The sequence below is a fragment of the Mchenga conophoros genome, linkage group LG23, assembly GCF_057382185.1.
Source record: "Mchenga conophoros isolate Kocher_MC1m ecotype Shallow Benthic linkage group LG23, M_conophoros_male_GT1.1, whole genome shotgun sequence".
Lineage (NCBI taxonomy): Eukaryota > Metazoa > Chordata > Actinopteri > Cichliformes > Cichlidae > Mchenga > Mchenga conophoros.
The window spans coordinates 8,756,788-8,774,936 of record NC_140547.1 but is presented as its reverse complement, the minus strand read 5'-3'; the positions used below and the strand labels follow the sequence as shown (position 1 = coordinate 8,774,936).

The window sequence follows — 18,149 nt, the reverse complement described above, 5'->3', positions numbered from 1 at the left end:
CGTTACTACGGGAAAGTAACAGTAATCTAATTACCGTTTTTGCAATAGTAATCCCTTACTTTAGTCGTTACTTGAAAAAAGTAAACAGATTACCCATCTCTGGTTACTACTATATATAAAAACATGAGGGACATTTTTAATACAAAGTTTTAAGCACAAATAAAGTTCAAAATCAGAAGTCCAACTAAAATCCCAGTGGCATCCCTGTAGCTACTGCAAAAACAAGGTGAAGTCATGTGAAATGGATTTACACTTCCCAGTGAAACTACAGGATGACTTCCCAGCGGCATTCACGAATACAGATTTGTTTACGGGTGTGGTCAGGTTGTGAATTGTGACTTGGCAAGTAAGTGAAACTTCAGATCTGGTACAGCAGGAAAAAATGACTCACCAAACCTCCCAAATATACTGTGAGCTCCAGTAAACGTCTTTGGGAATGTGCTATGTGATAAGCTAACCAGGGATCATTTGTTAGCTGTATTTGCTAGTATATAAATATAAAATGGGAAACAGTGTTGGGGAGTAACAGAATACATGTACCGCTGTTACATATTTAAAATACAAAATATGAGTAACTGTATTCCGTTACAGTTACCGTTTAAAAAGGTGGTATTCAGAATACAGTTACTTTGTTGAAATGAATGGATTACTCAGCGGTATTTCCTTGTTTCAAAGGCTATGTCCTGTCTATTTTTGGTTTCCACGCCGGTGGAAACCCAAACAAAACACACAGAGGCTCTAATGCCTGTGTCTCAATCTCGCGGCCCATGTCACCTCTACTTGCGGCCCGCATAATGACGTGAAGCAATATTTAAAAAAATTATTCACAAAAGTGTTACAGCCCTAAAGAATGTAGCCTCATGGGCAGTGTAGTCCGTGCTGCAGGGAGAATGGACTGCCATACCCGTTATTATGTGTCTGTGAGCGAGAGAGGGAGAAAAAGGAAAGTGGAAAAGTACGAGTTGTCATCGGGCAGAAACGGGAGATGGAAGCATGTAAATATAATAATAACCACTGCAGCCAAGAAGAGTGCCTGACGAGCCCAGTTGTAAGTAAGCTATTAAGACTCGACTGTACACTGTGTTCATGTTTTCCTCCGAAACAATAAGTCCCACTGGAGCACCCTTTCAACGCCTCTCTCTGTCTCTCACTAGCAAAGTTGACCCAGACAACAAAGTAGAGATGGCACGATACCACTTTTTTATGTCCGATACCGATACCGATATCATAAATTTGGATATCTGCCGATACCGATATGAATCTGATATAGTGTTTTTTAATCAACAAAACTGTTTTTTTAAAATATCTTGCTGCATTTTGTATAAGTTCATACTCAAGTTTAAAACAACAACTACACTAAAGCTATTCTGTTATACCTGTATGCAAAAAAAAATGTTTCATAGTTCAGCAATACTGATCAATCTAATAAACTTAAACCTACACCATCCTCCCTATTCTGGTATTTTAAAGAGTACTTAGCGTAAATATTAAGCAACCTAACTAATAGGGTTCCAACTCCCAGCAACAAAAATAAATAAATAAAAAATAGGGAACCACCCCTCACGCGCCACCTCATGATGCTTAATCGACGTAATCAACCTTAATTTGATGCAGTGTGAAAAAAAATGCACAGAAATCAATTATTTTTCAAGAAATATTAAATAGATTCAACATCTTTCTTCAACAAAATTGCAGACTGCACAGATGGTACCTTCCCAAAGGAAAAAGTGCTATAGCTTACTAGGGTATATATATTAGACTTAATAGTCACTATATACAGTAATTGACTTCTATTCATTTTACATCAAATTAAAACTTTGGGTGTCAGATAATTATTTATTAAAAGCTTTTATTTATTAGACATTTTAAATGAGAATAAGAAAGAAAAGTATGTCTTTGTGCCCCCTTTTCCCTGTTAATGCCCTATCGGCCCCCCTGGCTAAACTTTGCTAGATCCGCCCCTGCTCAGTTACCAAAAGATCCTCGAGTAGAAAGTAATAATAAATAAATTCTAACAACAGCTGATCAAGCTTAAACGTGCTGCTGTTGTTCAGCCGCTGGTTTCCTCTTTCTGGTGCAAAGTGGGCCAAAAACAAACAAGACAGACGGACTCGCGACAGAAAAGCCGATCAGCTGATCATTATAAGCAGTTTCATGATTGAAGTAGCAGCAGGAGAGGCAGTCGCTTGTTAAGCTTAACGCAGGAATGCTTTACATTCAGAGATGGACTTACACACTTGCTTTACTTCTCTCGGGGATAACTTTGTCGGAGATGAAATGCCGGGTTGCTAGCGAAGCTCCACATGCTATCCAGACCACCACAGGTCCCGCATGCCACAGCCGCTCTATCACGTGATGCATACTGCTCCAACGTGCTAACGTTCTGAGGCGAGTTACGGCGTGTTGCAAGTTTTGTGAGGTGCTTTCGTGATATTTAATGGATCGGATTACATTTTTTATTTTTCTCCGATATCCGATCCAGTAATTTAGGTCAGTATCGGACCGATACCGATACGTAATATCGGATCGGTCCATCTCTACAACAAAGTAAAGCTAGTTTTCAGCTATGAGCCCGACACGGAACCCAACGTATTAGCCAGAAGCTGCGGACCTGTTTTATATAAGCATGGAATAGTTTTCTGTACGAGATCGCTGCAAAAAGTGCAGCCTTGCCTAATGTCCACCTTACTGTTACTCATTTTATATTAAGATTTTAAAATCTAGTTGGTATTGGTATGGCGAGTAGTCTTCAGTAATAGTAATAAATCACACAGCAACAGTACACTCATGTAGATGTAAAAAGCATGATTATATATTAAGTAATCCAAAGTATTCAGAATACTCTCATTTAGTAACAGTGAGAGGAATGAATACTTTTAGATGCCATACTCCTTCAGGGCTTTAGGCAACAAAAGCTGTAGGTTAAATTTAGAAAAAGGTCATGATTGGGGTTGAAAAATTAATCCTTTCAAAATCATTAAGCACACCTTACAAAGCTAGTCTGGCAGAGAGTGTCTTAGAAAAAATTTTGTTTGTCGTATTCTTTAACGAAAAACACTTGCAGCGATGCAGGCACACACACACACACACATACATTCAAATATTGCAGAAAAAAAGGAAAGTGTCACTGTTCATGCAATTCCAATTTGCCATCTACCTGATGGTTTACCCTCAGACTGCTTCTGTGCCCGCTGTTTTGCTCTCTTCGGTATGTCTACTCATTTTATTCAGTCTCAGAAAAATAGTGCTGCCATTGTGTTTTTCACTCATGAATTCATTTTCTGAGGCAAATGCTTTCAATTTCACCACGTAATCTTCAACCACCTAATTCAAGGTGGCATCTGAAATACGCAAGTGTTCCTGTCTGATATTGTTTCTCTCATCTTTCACTCACAGCGGTAATAGATTGTGACTTTTCACTGCTCCTGTACTCAAACACACCTACAAACAAATGCCCGTTAACATATACTTGCTTTAACATGTCACACATCAGAGAGGAGTGTGTTATAGTCGCTGCCTTGACACTGCTGGTTCCCTGCCACCTTTCTAAATCCCACCCACCTCTGACACACTTCAATCCTGAGCTGAGAAATCTGAAAGGATGGGTTTTGGAGCATTTTCATCTAAGTGTTTCACTTCTCTTTTATTACTGCTACACTCGTTTGCACAAAAAGGCACGCTGATAAAGTAGGGCAGTCGATTTTAATTTTCCCAACCCTGATGATATAATATGGGGAAATAATGACGTATTCAATAAGTCATTAGTTTAGTGTCACAAGAGGCTCGTTTTTACACAGGAAAAGGAAACTTGCGCAACAGCGGTTGCAGATCATGCATGTGTATGTGTGCATTTTTGACAGCTGCTCTATAAAAAGTGATTGCTGATGTGAATATCATCATTCAAAGTGCAAAGGACAGATACTGCAGATTGTTATGCTATTTGTCAAATGTCACAGTGAGACTCAGCCAGGCATTTGAACATGCGGGACAGTCAGGGAGGGTGCTAAGCAGAATACAGAATCAGAACACAAGGAAAGAGAGAGAGAGGAGAAAGAAAATGAGATATGAAATGAGCGGTATGTCTGCTTCAGTTTTCAGAATCACATCGGTGGTCTGAGTCTCAGGGGGAAGTAGAGCATTGCTGTTCCAGCAGGTAACACAGCAAACGCCAGCCAACAAATGAAGATGAATGCAGTTAATCTCTCAGCTGCCAAAACTACACATTCACATTGAGACACATACACGCAGACCAAGGCCTCTCAGCCCCTCCAGTTTACTCTCTCTCGCACACACACTACTCTACTGAAGTTCTTTCATTTTTTTAAAATTAATTTTAATGTTTCTGACTCATAATGAATAAAATGTTCTATGTGACCGTGTAAATGAGACTGAATGTGTGTGTGTATGTGTTTGTTTGTGTGGCCTGAAGTGTGTGTTGAAGGAAACTAGAGCAGGGCCACAGATGCTTGACAGCGGGACAGTCTCATTATCCTGGTCCAGTGTGAGAGGCTACCGGCGACCCCGCCAACCTCATATGTCACTCAGAAGTTGCCTTCGCTAACGGCACATTAGCCTGATTGGTTTCACGTTCTGTAACAGGAGACGGCTGATTAACATGTCCTCTAGTGTGAGACAAAATAAAGAGAATACACTACAAAAAATGGAGAAGGTTGCAGGAAAGAGTGAATGATCAATTTTGGGTACTAGCAGGTTTTAACAGCTGCAGGTACTGTAAGCTGCAAGGATAAATCACACCAGTTGTTAAATCCCTGCATACCTGGCCATACCCCAGCCCCTGACAAGCCTTCAGGCTCTCAGCAGGACCTCCTTGCTTCTGAAGAGATGTGTAAAGACACATTTCACCCAACTGAGAATAGATGGCAAGTAGTGACGAACCACAGTCTAACTTTGCATGACATTTATGTTGTGGTTTGTGTAGAAAGGCTTTCGCTGCTTTAACTTAACATCTTGTCCTATCAAGAAAACCCTCTTCTTAAAATTGTTATTTGAGTCCCTCCAATTCTCATTTCAGATATCTTTCATAATGTTAGTAATGGTTATGTAAAAGTTGTGTCAGTTGCAGCATATTATTAACAGGGGCCCGTTAGGACAGTGTTGGTCTTCCTCCAATCGTTTCGTAGTATTTTGGAGTGATTAAATTGGGCTTATGATGCAACAGTCCAGATGACCAGGACTTACAAGAATATGAACAGACGGGAGTCATTCATCATGACTGTAATGTAATCCTCTCATCCTTTTATTAGACAGTCACTTTACTCAGCTGCCATGTAACCCTGTATCCACATACATGAGCATGATACCAGCACACAGTCAGTGAAGATAAAGGATGATGCAGAAATCCAGGTGCAAAAGCTTATGTGAGATGATGCCGGCTTAGGGCCTGTTTTTGTTCAGTGTTTCTGAAAGCAAACATTCCTTTTGGGAAGAAGTGTTGAACGTGGAATGAATTAGGCTTTATAAATATTCAGAAATCTCTCCTCCTCTCTCTCTACCCTACTGTGATCACTTAGCTGAACGGCCAAAAAGCCTCAGATCTTTGCAGGCGCTAACTTCCATCGGGGCTCTAAAATCTTATTAGTACAGTGAAACTCAACATGTTTATTTGTTGATAAAAATGTTCATGTATTCCAAATGAGATGTGTAATCTTGGCAGGAAAATACTGCACCAAATCCTATTAGCACAAAGTTATATTCTTACCAGAACAGTGTATTTGTTCTTTTTGGCAGTCCTACCACCCATTTATGACTTTATGATATTTCTTTTTCTTTTGCTTTCATCCTTCTTATTACAATCTCCCAAGATGCAGATCAGTTCTTTGGATTCTTTTGTTGTTTACTGACTAGTTGCTTTGCATGTCCATGGCTCTCTCTATGCAGTATTTCAGGCTTGTATTGATTTTCACAGCACACCGCCTTGTCTCCTGTGATGTCTATCCGAGTCTTATATATTTCTCTGGCCATTGTCCTTCGTGTGCCAGTCACAGCAGCTGCTCTGCTCTTAAGCCAGCTACCAGTGGGAAACTGAGTCATTGATGTGAAGCATCTTGATGGCTCTCATTCAGCCTCAGGGCATAGCTATACTACTCTGCACAGACCCTGACAAAGCACATGTTGAAGAAACACTGTAGACATAAAAATACATAAAAGACAGCTTGTATACAGTAGCATCTGTATTCCTACAGCAGAAATACTAATATAGGAAAACTAAATTGGATACTGAATAAGTACTAAACTTGATTTTGCAATAATTTCCCAGATTTAGGCTCTACTTCAGTCAGGACCACAATAAAAGTGTATCAGTTTAAAATGCAGTAATTTATGCCTGATGGTTTGTCTCTGTTGTGTGAGAAAACACCTCCGTGCCCTTCTGTTCGCATATGTGAAAAGCTAACAGTAGGGTGAGCAGTGCCAAGACCTCCGTTTAGAAGAGAATAAGCATCAATGACAACACATTTGACATTGATTTTGTCAGATAGAGTGTGAAAAGGTGGAGCTGAGGTGAAGGTGGATTCAGAGCAACCCTGCAAGTGCACAGCAAATCTGAACAGGCAAAAGCAACTTAAACAGTGCATGAGATTTTTCAAATGAATTAATAGAAGGCAACTGGCTGATTCATCAGCTGGCTGTGTCATGGTGTGCTGTGTGGCAGGCAGAATGTAGGACCCAAACACAGGACTCAGAGACAGAAGGATTAACTTAAAGCGGCAGCCTTTATTGCTAGGAGAATTTTCCATGAAATTAACTCACAAACCCAAACCAAAACCTCGAGCATGGAAACTAGAAATAAACTGGATTCAAGAAACTAAGTGACATGAACTAGGGAAATGTACCAGGAACAATGAACTAGACTAAATCAGGAACAGGAAGGGGAGAAAACACAGCATGGAGAGGCTACAGCGTGACAACAAACAGGGGAAGACTGAGGACTAAAATACACAGGTAGGATCACGAGATGATGGAGGAACAGGAGGAAACACAGCTGGGACTAATCTGACATGATGAGACGAGGACAAGCAAAACTAGATACACTGACGAAGGACAAGGACTATCAAAATAAAACAGGAAGCACACAGACCGAAACTCAGACTCAGGACACCCAAGGTTAACAGAGTAACTGGGGAGACATAGGAAACATAGCGACAAGGGTGACTAGACATAAAACATGGGATACAGGAAAAGCATAGAGTAGACATGGGAACAGACACTAAAGACAGGTTAAGATAACTACTAAGGGAGGAAGGACTACAGTCACTAAGAACTAAAGAAAACCAAAACCATGAACAACAATAATCAAACACTATAATATTTACAGAGTCAGAAACACAAATACTGGGCCGTAGACCCAGTACCAGGAGAGACTGATCTGCTAAGCTTGCGACTAAGCTTGATGTCTTGGCCTGACTTTAGCACCTTGAGGCGACTGTTGTTGTGATCCTATATAAATAAAATTGAACTCAAATGACTGAATTAAAGCCATGTTCCAGTTATACTGAGTTATTTCTATTATAAAATATATATAACTGAGGCAGAAGTCAGCTGTATTAAAGTGCTCCTTATGCAACAATTTCTGAAGATATTTAATTTAATAAAACAATCCATTAAATATAGCTAAATTTCTAAAAACATTTTGCTGAATTTGAGCATTATTCACTTTCATTCAAGAAAAGATTTATATAATGAATGAAGCTACAATTCTTAGCATGGCTGACTGCATATAACTAAAATGAACATACCAGCTCCTCTTGAGATCACAAATGAACAAATTAAACACATTATTATTTTAATATTCCACTGAAAACTGTAGCAATAAATTGTGTCACAGTACACCACTATAAGCAAGAAACTTCCAAAAATATTCTTCTGTAATGATCTGCTCTGTTCAGATCTCTCCTACGTAGGGATGGGAATTGATAAGAATTTAGCGATTCCAATTCCTTTATCAACATCACCTATCGATTCAGTTCCTTATTGATTCTCCTATCGATTCCCATAGGATTCTCATTGGCTCCATTTTGAAAGTCACTACCACTGAGCAGCAATAAATAAACATTACGTACATGCTAATGAATTACATGCTGTGGGTCAAATGCTTGTGCATACCTTTGTTGAGGTATTTCCCTCTTTGTTGAGATCAGTTGGAGTCGTTACTCAAAAAAGTCATTATAACACATATTACACAGAACACTTGAAAGTAATGGATTACATTACTTAATTACTCCCGGGGAAAGGAATTTATTATACTACTCGTTACATTACTTTCTTGTTACTCTGTAAAACAGATGAAACTCGCTGTCTCATAATCACCATTTAACAATATAACCTGAGGTACAACCCCACATACCTACGCAAAACCCTGATGTGGACACAAATCTCTAAGATCGTTAGTAGAACGCAAAGCCGACCGCACAAAGCAAAGATGAAAACCAGCACAAAAAAGCGATCACTACATTGATTCTGCTTTACAAACGTGAACAGGTAGAAAGGGAGGCTGCAGGCTGCTTGTTACCTGTTGAAGTTCAGGGTCTGGCTGCTGGGTTCTTAGCGTTGTGTCAGCAGCATAATACGGTTGTTTCTGTCCTGGATGCAGTTTTCTACTTTACCACGTATCTCGTCCTTTTTGTGCAATAAAAATAAATGTCCATATTCACACACTAGACTGCGTGGCTATTTTCCTCCTCTGACAAGTGAGCTAAAATCATCTGATTGTAGCGCAAGAACCAATACGCAGGATTTATAGGCAGATATACCAACTATTCCAAGGATCTGTACTACTAGCTTCCCGATTCCTACTCCTAGGGAAATATCTGGATCTTCAGCTGCTAAATTTTCCACTTTTTTCAGCAGCTATTATCTTATTGTCACTGCTATTTGGTGCTGGGTAATTGCGATAAAGTTTTTAGAATTAAGTCAGTCAAATCTTAAAAAGCTTATTATACATATACTTATTGATGTTAAGGGAGAATGATTAGACTGCTTTGAGTCGATAGGAGGCAACAGCAGTAGCAGTATCAAATAACCATTCATTGACACCGAGGTATGCAGAAAAGCATCTCTGAATACACGACACGTTAAATCTTGAAGTAGATGGGCTCTAGCAGAAGGAGACCAGGTAAGAACAAGAAACTGAGGCTACAGTTTACATGGCCTCACAAAAATTGACAATAGAAGTTTTAAAAAATGTTGCCTGATCGTAGGAGTTGTTAAGATTCAGTATTGAGGAAGGGTACAAGAGGTGATCGAAGAATAACCACACTGGTCCGGCCGGGTGAAGTCAAACGATGATTTTAATGAATACACGCGTGGGAAGACACTCTGTACGCAGACAGCCAGTAGTCCTCGACTTAATCAAAGCATGAACAGATATTTTATAGCATCAGGGTTTGTTTACTGACGCCCCTTCATACGTCACAGACACATTTTATACATAGATCAAATCAAAACCACAACGACTTTTGACACAGTTTAAAAGAACAATTGTCTCCTATCTTCACAACAGGTGCTTCCTGTCACTGCCGGATGCTCGCAGCAGTTCTGCGACAAACTGCTCTTTGCAACATCAGCAAAACATGATTAAACTTTCACCTATAAATGATTCTCTAACTGAGTGTGTGTGTGTGTCTGCGTCTGTGTGCTAACCACAATTGCACCCTGTTTCACCTCGCGACTAGCTCCTGACCCCTCACCAGACAGAGAGACAGAAACCACTCTCGTATATGTAATAATCGAACTGAAACTATGGATATGACTTTTACTAAATAAATGTTTTAATCAAGAACCTCTACTAAACATAATAACTGTGTGCATAAGCATCTTAAGGCCTTCTTAAAGCTATCTGTTACATTGTTAAAGCAATGATCATACTGTTGCTTAAAATAACTTCCTGCTTGTGCAAACTCTCTGCAAGCCTGTTTCCTGTCAGCCTGTGACTTTTAGCCTTTCTGAAAGACACACTGTTCAACCCCTGAATGCAATATCCATGCTGCAAATTATATTATTAATGCAATGACAATTATTTACCAATAGCAGTAAAATAATTTCCCTCCTCGACACTCCCCCTTTTGACCTCTGGAAAACCAGAGGTCACAATACATTGTGTCCTCACGCAGACCCTTCTCTGGTGGTCTCGAACCTCGAGATCTCCAGGATCCTCGCCCCTCCTGTGGTCGCCGAGATCTTCTGCAAAGGAAACAAAACACCTTTTCTTGCATCTCCCTAACTTATCCTATCTGGGACTCTTTAATCAAAAGCCTGATCCTAATTATCTTCTTAACTTATTGACTTGTATTTATGTATACTCTTCAACGTTACTCATCACTTTAAAATTCTTTAAGCCCTGCTTTTACGTCCGGTTGCTCGCTCTATTTTCCCTTATCTGATCATCAACATCCTGTGCACAAATTGTCGCTGCTGCAAGTTCCTCTACTCTAAAAGAAAACAACCACTTTAATCAATTAAGTTTAAGCATATAAGCAATTACTCCTATATACATTTCATCATAGCTAAATGCTGCCTTGAAACAACTCCTATGTGTTAACTTCATTTTAACCTCACATTTCCTATGTTATAACCCATTTTGGTATAGCCTTTTTATATCATTTTGCTCCTTTTAATGTAACAATACCTTCTAATTCTAATTTATCAGACTTAACCAAAATATATGCTTTCCTTCCTCTTTGGTCCTTCTTTAAGTTCAGTTAAAAGCTAAATGAATTTAAGGCCTTTTGCCTGGAATCAATACTGTCATGTGTGTTTCTTAACTCTGTGTCTGTAAGCGTGTGCAATCCTTCATGAACTCATATTATCCTCACAGTAGATTGGCTAATCATAGCGCTAGCCAAAGGCTCGTGACCCTCCAGAGACAAATTTGAGCCACAACTCCTTTAAAAGCACAAAATGCAATATGTATAAAAATCATTTCTATTTATAAGCTCCCCCTTTATCCTAAAAATACCTCCTATATAATATCTGTATGTGTAAGCCTACATTATAACCACTACTTCTAGAAATCAAAAAGAAATCAAAGCTGTTCTACTCCTTCAACCCTCACTAGTTTTCCCTCTAAGAATTATTCACAGCTTTGAAAAACCGGCATTGTATCTTCTAAACAGGATTCAGTTCTGTCATAGTCCTGGGCCATGTTGGCCCAGTATTCTTGGTTCCTTGTATTTTCGTTCCTTATTTAGGCCAGGTTTTCTCAGGTGTCCTATTGTGGTGTTCCCTAAGTGTTTTTTCCCTTTGTGACTCTTACCCCCTTGTGCCCCTCTGTCTATTTATGAGCTCTCGTCTCTCTTTGTGTTATTAGCTTACCCAGTTTAGGTTTCCGGTTTCTTGTTTTTCCACCAGTGCTGTTTTGTGCCCACCGTTGTAAATAAATATTCACCTGCACCAGAGCTGCCGCCTTTTGGGTCCTTTTCTACAACTCCACACGGCTTGCCTCGCAAACCGTGACAAGTTCACTTTTAATCCTTTAACCTTAACTTAAAATAACAGTTTCAGTTTTACCATATCCAAATGATCAAAAACCCAAAAGGTCCTAAAATGATCCTAAATTATTAAACAATTAAATTATTAAACCCTACACCCCCCTTTATCTTGATACATTTCATGTGTCAAGATACTATACAAAACTTAAAACGCTCAGTTTTCCCCACTCATGATCCAATCTATGTCATAAAAATAAACTTAAAACAGAACAGTTATCAGTCACGTGTTTCTACAATTAATGGTAACTTGAGTTACATCAAAAATATTTCCCCTTTAGCATTTGGCCTTCTCCCAACAATATACTATAATCCCATAATCTAACCCCAGTCAACAAAACAAAAATTTTTCTGGTAAAAGCAAATTGTTTATCCACATTAATTCATCCTTACTCACATACAGTCTCACATTCACTCACATGCAGTCACACCATATATTTGCTGATAGTGGAGCCTCCCGCACGATCAGATACTCCACCCTCAGCAAAATGAGCTCAGTCATTTTTTATTTTCCATAGGAAAATATTTCTTTATGCTTTTGGACTGGATTGACTCGCATAAAATCCTTTTTACAGGGACTTACGACCTTGATCAGTCCCCAGGTAGCTTTCTCCTCAGCCAATTGTAATCTGGGAAGCCCCCTTATATTTGCTCCTTCCGAGAATTTTCAGCGCCGTTATTCACTGTTGCAGGCCTGCTTAAAACAGAAATGAAAAATAGAGCTGATTGTTAGCTCATAAGAACAAAACAAAATCACCTGACAGGTTGTCTTTAAGTGCACTGTTACAAAATAATGGGCCCAATTTTAGACATGTCCATGTTTCCTAAAACTCCCTCTATTTAAAACAAAAACACCAACAACAACCTACCTGACAGAATCAACCCATCACCACAACAACCTTAAACACACAAATCTTGCCACCACATAATTTCACCTCCTCAATACACCAAAAGTCTCATTAAAACCACACAATTTGCAAACAAAAATCACCCCCTTATGCTCTATAACATACTTCAATTCAGCATAAAACCCCCTTACAACAACATATCACTAAACTATAAATTTCCTACCCCAATCTGCACTTCTCGTCTCTGCTATGCTTCCTCTTCCTGAAAGTCACAGTCACACACACACTCAGGAAGTTCTTTCGTCACCACACACTCCAGCTAATTTGCATACTGAATCATCTCTCAAAAAGCTGTAACAACAGAAACATATGTTTAAACATTCCCAACTCATTAAATCATTTTATTTCTTCCAACAGTGATCACTAGTATTGATCACTCAGTACGAGAGCACTCCTAAGTCACTCTTTTTTAAAACTACTTTAATCCCTTTTTCGTTTTCATAACTCCCTTTGTCATATGGCTTATTCTATTCCTCAATTACAAACTCAAATGTATTTTATTAAACATTCACACCCTTGTATCATTCATACAAAATAGCAAGCTGTTCTTCATTGCCTATGTTCGTGTTCTTAGCCAGGTTTAATCAGTGTCTATGCATTAAACTCCATGAGCTTGTCCTGTCTTTATAAGGTTAATGCATTTTCTGTTTGTGTATGTGAATTTGCATATGGTGCTTTTGCAGTGTGTCAGACTCCTGCACAATTCTCCACTTAAGCCGTCAGTTTCTTTCCCAAATTTGCTAACCCAAATTTTAAGTTCCCACCTTATTCCTGCTCCTCAGCCACAAGCTAGGGCCCACTTGTCAGGTTTATGGAGACATGGCGCTGTAAACAATTCAACCAGAAACTTGCCTTGGCATGTCCAGTCAAGTTAACCTACAGGTCTCTTCCGACCGCCGCACGTGGAAAATTGATCCAGATCTGTTTCGCCCCTATAGAAACACAACTGAGACATTTTCATTATTATCATAAGTACTTAAACTACCCTTTTCCCTCTCTCTGGTCAGAGGTCCCAACTTATGTTATGTATATACGTGTAAGCAGGTCTTCATTGCTTTTCCTATGTATTTTGTTAATGTTCAGTAAGTGTAAGCTGCTTTCTTCATTGCCTCTATATGTTATAGTCAAGTTTAATTCATGCATCTTTTCTCTGATTTCTTAATTCAAAACTATCTCACTTCTGATCCTTTCCAGAAATAATTTCACATGTAACCCTTTGTCTATGTGTGTTTTCCATTCTTGTTTACCTCTTTGTTTGTGACGGTGGACATCTCTAAACCATCATGAGATCAAGCTTCACTTTCAGTCCAATTACACCCTGTATTCTCACAGTCGAACTCGTCCTGCTTCACCTCTCACTGGTCACTGTCCTCTTCTCTCAGTGTCCTTTTGTTGTCTTGAATTCCAGCAAACACAGTCTGTTTCTTCTCTGTTTCTCTCCAGTATTTTCCTTTTGGATCAAGTCCCAGCCTGGCAAAATACCACATTCAGTGCCTTTAAACAGTCATGTCACACTGTTCTTACCAGCCTGCTGTCCACCGTGCATGGTTCATCACGTGGTTTCTTCTTGTCTGATGATCCTTTCACTCGTCCCTTTCAAGATTACTCCAAGCATGGCAAATCTGACAATCAGTGTCCAGTGCTTTACCACCGTTCATTATCCCACTGTTCAACTGCCCAGCCTGTAATTTACAGTACATGTTTCCACCTCGTGGTTCCTGTCATGCTGCTGCTGGTGTCGTCAGTGTGGTTTCCGTTGCACTGTCTTTTGCCTGCTATTAATTCTTCTCAAGTCCACAATGTTCTGTCGGTCTTCATCAGGAGATTAACTGTCCTTTGAGCTTCTTCTCAGGATGGGGACAAGTGCGAGGTCAAGCTGTAAAATTTTAAGCCAAAATCTGGCCCGTTTTCTCCCAATTATGCTACTCTAGTAGTTTTGGCGCCGTACTCAAAATTCCAGGTTGAGAGAAGTCCACCTTCATTTATCTGTAATCTGTGTTGACACACTAAAACATACAATTAATATCCTTTTCATTTCTTTTCTCAAAACCTCCATTCGCTTTATCTGCCTAGAGTTTAACTCATCTGTTTCTCTCTCTGGGTGCTCACTCGTCACCTTATATGGGCATGCAAACTTCCTGTCACCCACACCATTTCCTGTTACACACACACAGCACGCAGCTGCTCAGAGCAGCTCAAGCTGCTTTGCTGTTTCTCCAGGCTAATCAAACTTATTTTGTATTTACAATCTACAAACCCTCTGTAATTCTACTAACTTTTGACCTAAAATGTAGCATCATTCACACAATGATTTCATAATCCTCTCACACACACCTTTTAAATAAACTAAACTCTTATAACATCACTCATGCATCTCTTAAATTAAAAACACTTTCAAACTTTAAAACATCCTACTTTACATCACCAAAGAAATACCTCTCACACCTTTATTCATCATTCAAAACCTTCTAGTCACCGCATTCACACAAGAAATTGAAAAAATAAAACACACCAGCAACTATTGCTGGAGAGAAGTTACTACTGAAAGTAATATGTTAATCTTAAGTATATACAGTGCACTCAATATATTTATATATCTACATCCAAACTCAGTCAGTTACTATGCATCCACTACGGCAACTCAAAACTTTATTTATAGTCCTCTAATAAACATAAATGGCATTTTAAACACACACTCAACAATGTTTGCAGCAGTATTTGTAAAACCAACTGTGGCTTAAACAGTTCACTGCTTACTCATTTGCATTTTCACTCACACACACCGACCGTCTAAAAATAGCTCCAGCATTGCCTCAGACTCCTTTCACACAGAGATCTCTTATTACAAAGACGTCTTATATTTACAACTACTGTCAGATCTGTCAGCTTTAGCGCCTAACCAATTTAGACAAATTTAAAATAACCGCCCAGCGGATAAACTCCCTGAGTTTTTTGCGACCAATTAACCAGTATCAAGACTTTAACTGTTTCTGGCCTCATTTCTAAAATCCCTAACTCAATTTAAAAGCGTCAACCAACCCAAACTTTGCCTGAAGCTCTATTTTTGGCATTTCACAGCCAAGGCTTACCCCGAAGTGTTAAGTTAAAGTTACACGCCCGAAGACCAACTTCTCCTGTCCAAAAAAGCGCAGGTACCGTTGCAAACGGTAAGGAGACTCTAACTCCTAGCTTAATTCCGGGATGCCCTGTACCCCACAGCTAAGCCACACTGAACTATCCCTCTTCGCCGAGAGGTCAATGTCGCGCGTCCACGACAAGGAGGGAGCATAACCTCCGGGCTCTGCGCTTCCTAGCAGACTCGAACTGCCGTTCTAGAATAATTTATAATACTTTGAAACAACAATCAACACCCGAAACAAGTGTATAACTGAGGCAGGTGCAACCTAGTGGTCAAATGGAGACTCCAACTCACAAAATGACCGCTCAGGTCCACTCTTATGACCAAATTTGGACTCTAACCAACACAATAACCAATTCCCTACCAAACTACTTGAGACTCTAACTCAATTTCTTTGGGACTTCAACCCAGTATTTAACTACTTGAGACTCTAACTCAATTTCTTTGGGACTTCAACCCAGTATTTAACTACTTGAGACTCTAACTCAATTTCTTTGGGACTTCAACCCAGCATTTAAACTTTTCCTGGCAGACTCTAACTGCTTTAGCAGACTTTACTGCTTTCATTTCTTCTTTCTTCTTAGCAGAACTCTAACTGCTTCAACTCATGAGATTTTTCATCAAAATCAAAACAGACACCCACCAGTAACTTCAGTGAGTAGACTTAAATTTTATCATGTCCAATTTGGCACACTTTGGAAATAATTCAACAGGTAGTGCCTTACCTTTTGGATAAGCCGGCTTATGCCCACTCACTTAGACCACTGGAAGTCATGTCTGCCCGTCAGACCACCCAAGACCACCAAATTTCTCCATCTAAACCTCCAATTCTCCCTCCTCAATAACCGGACGAAGCCCCCAAATGTTAAGATTCAGTATTGAGGAAGGGTACAAGAGGTGATCGAAGAATAACCACACTGGTCCGGCCGGGTGAAGTCAAACGATGATTTTAATGAATACACGCGTGGGAAGACACTCTGTACGCAGACAGCCAGTAGTCCTCGACTTAATCAAAGCATGAACAGATATTTTATAGCATCAGGGTTTGTTTACTGACGCCCCTTCATACGTCACAGACACATTTTATACATAGATCAAATCAAAACCACAACGACTTTTGACACAGTTTAAAAGAACAATTGTCTCCTATCTTCACAACAGGTGCTTCCTGTCACTGCCGGATGCTCGCAGCAGTTCTGCGACAAACTGCTCTTTGCAACATCAGCAAAACATGATTAAACTTTCACCTATAAATGATTCTCTAACTGAGTGTGTGTGTGTGTCTGCGTCTGTGTGCTAACCACAATTGCACCCTGTTTCACCTCGCGACTAGCTCCTGACCCCTCACCAGACAGAGAGACAGAAACCACTCTCGTATATGTAATAATCGAACTGAAACTATGGATATGACTTTTACTAAATAAATGTTTTAATCAAGAACCTCTACTAAACATAATAACTGTGTGCATAAGCATCTTAAGGCCTTCTTAAAGCTATCTGTTACATTGTTAAAGCAATGATCATACTGTTGCTTAAAATAACTTCCTGCTTGTGCAAACTCTCTGCAAGCCTGTTTCCTGTCAGCCTGTGACTTTTAGCCTTTCTGAAAGACACACTGTTCAACCCCTGAATGCAATATCCATGCTGCAAATTATATTATTAATGCAATGACAATTATTTACCAATAGCAGTAAAATAATTTCCCTCCTCGACAGAGTCTTGATTTTTGCGGCAACATTTAGTTGGTAGGCTCAGAATCTGGTATAAACAACATGACTTTCTTGCCACTCTTAAAGCCCCTTAGTACCAACTGAGGGTCATTTAAAGGCCACAGCCTGCCTAAGCATTGTTGCTCACAATTGTCCATCCTTTAATGACCACAGTTTACCAATCTTCTGATGGATGCTTCCAGAAGGATGACACGCGATGCCACTAAACTTAAATCAACTCAAACTGGTTTCTTGGATATAACAATGTTCAGTGTACTGAAATGGCCTCCGCAGTCACCAGATCTCAATCCAATAGAGCCCTTTATGATGCGGTGGAACTGGAGATTAACATGATGGATATGCAGCACTAAATCTGCAGCAACTGTGTGATGCTATCGTGTCACTTTGGACCAAAATCTCAGAGAAATGTTTCCAGCACATTGTTGAATCTATGTCACAAAGGATTAAAGCGATTCTCAAAGCAACAGAGCTCCAACCCAGTATTTTCAAGGTGTACTTAACTGGTGAATGTATGTTCTTTATTGTTTTTTAGACTTAGTTTCTCACAGAAACTGAAGTACATATAAGTATATACTGAGGACATTTTCGCAAAACCCCTATAAAGCAATAAGCAATATTTGAAACCCATGACAATGATCTACAAATTATATTAATCCGGCTGTTTAGCAAAAATCTCGCTGTATTTTTCTTTATTGTTTATTGTAAGTCTTCTTGTGTGTCCCAGACGGGGCTCTGTTTCCAATTTTCCCAGTACAGTATCTGCAAAACAGACTTGGCTGATACAGTTTTCATTACCCTGAGGGTGACGTAAGATGTTCAGGCAGTACTGTTGAAACTCTTGAGAGAAGCTTAGTAGAAAAAGGGTCAGTGT

General features: G+C 39.5%; 1 long non-coding RNA gene across 1 annotated transcript; it reads right to left on the bottom strand.

Annotated features, from left to right (window-relative positions):
- Window positions 1-9,287: 9,287 nt before the first annotated feature.
- Window positions 9,288-17,256, bottom strand: LOC146546649 (uncharacterized). Its single transcript, XR_014890663.1, has 2 exons — window positions 13,657-17,256; window positions 9,288-13,355 (listed from the first exon to the last, which is right to left on the bottom strand). It is a non-coding gene; the product is annotated as an uncharacterized LOC146546649 (long non-coding RNA).
- Window positions 17,257-18,149: the final 893 nt, after the last annotated feature.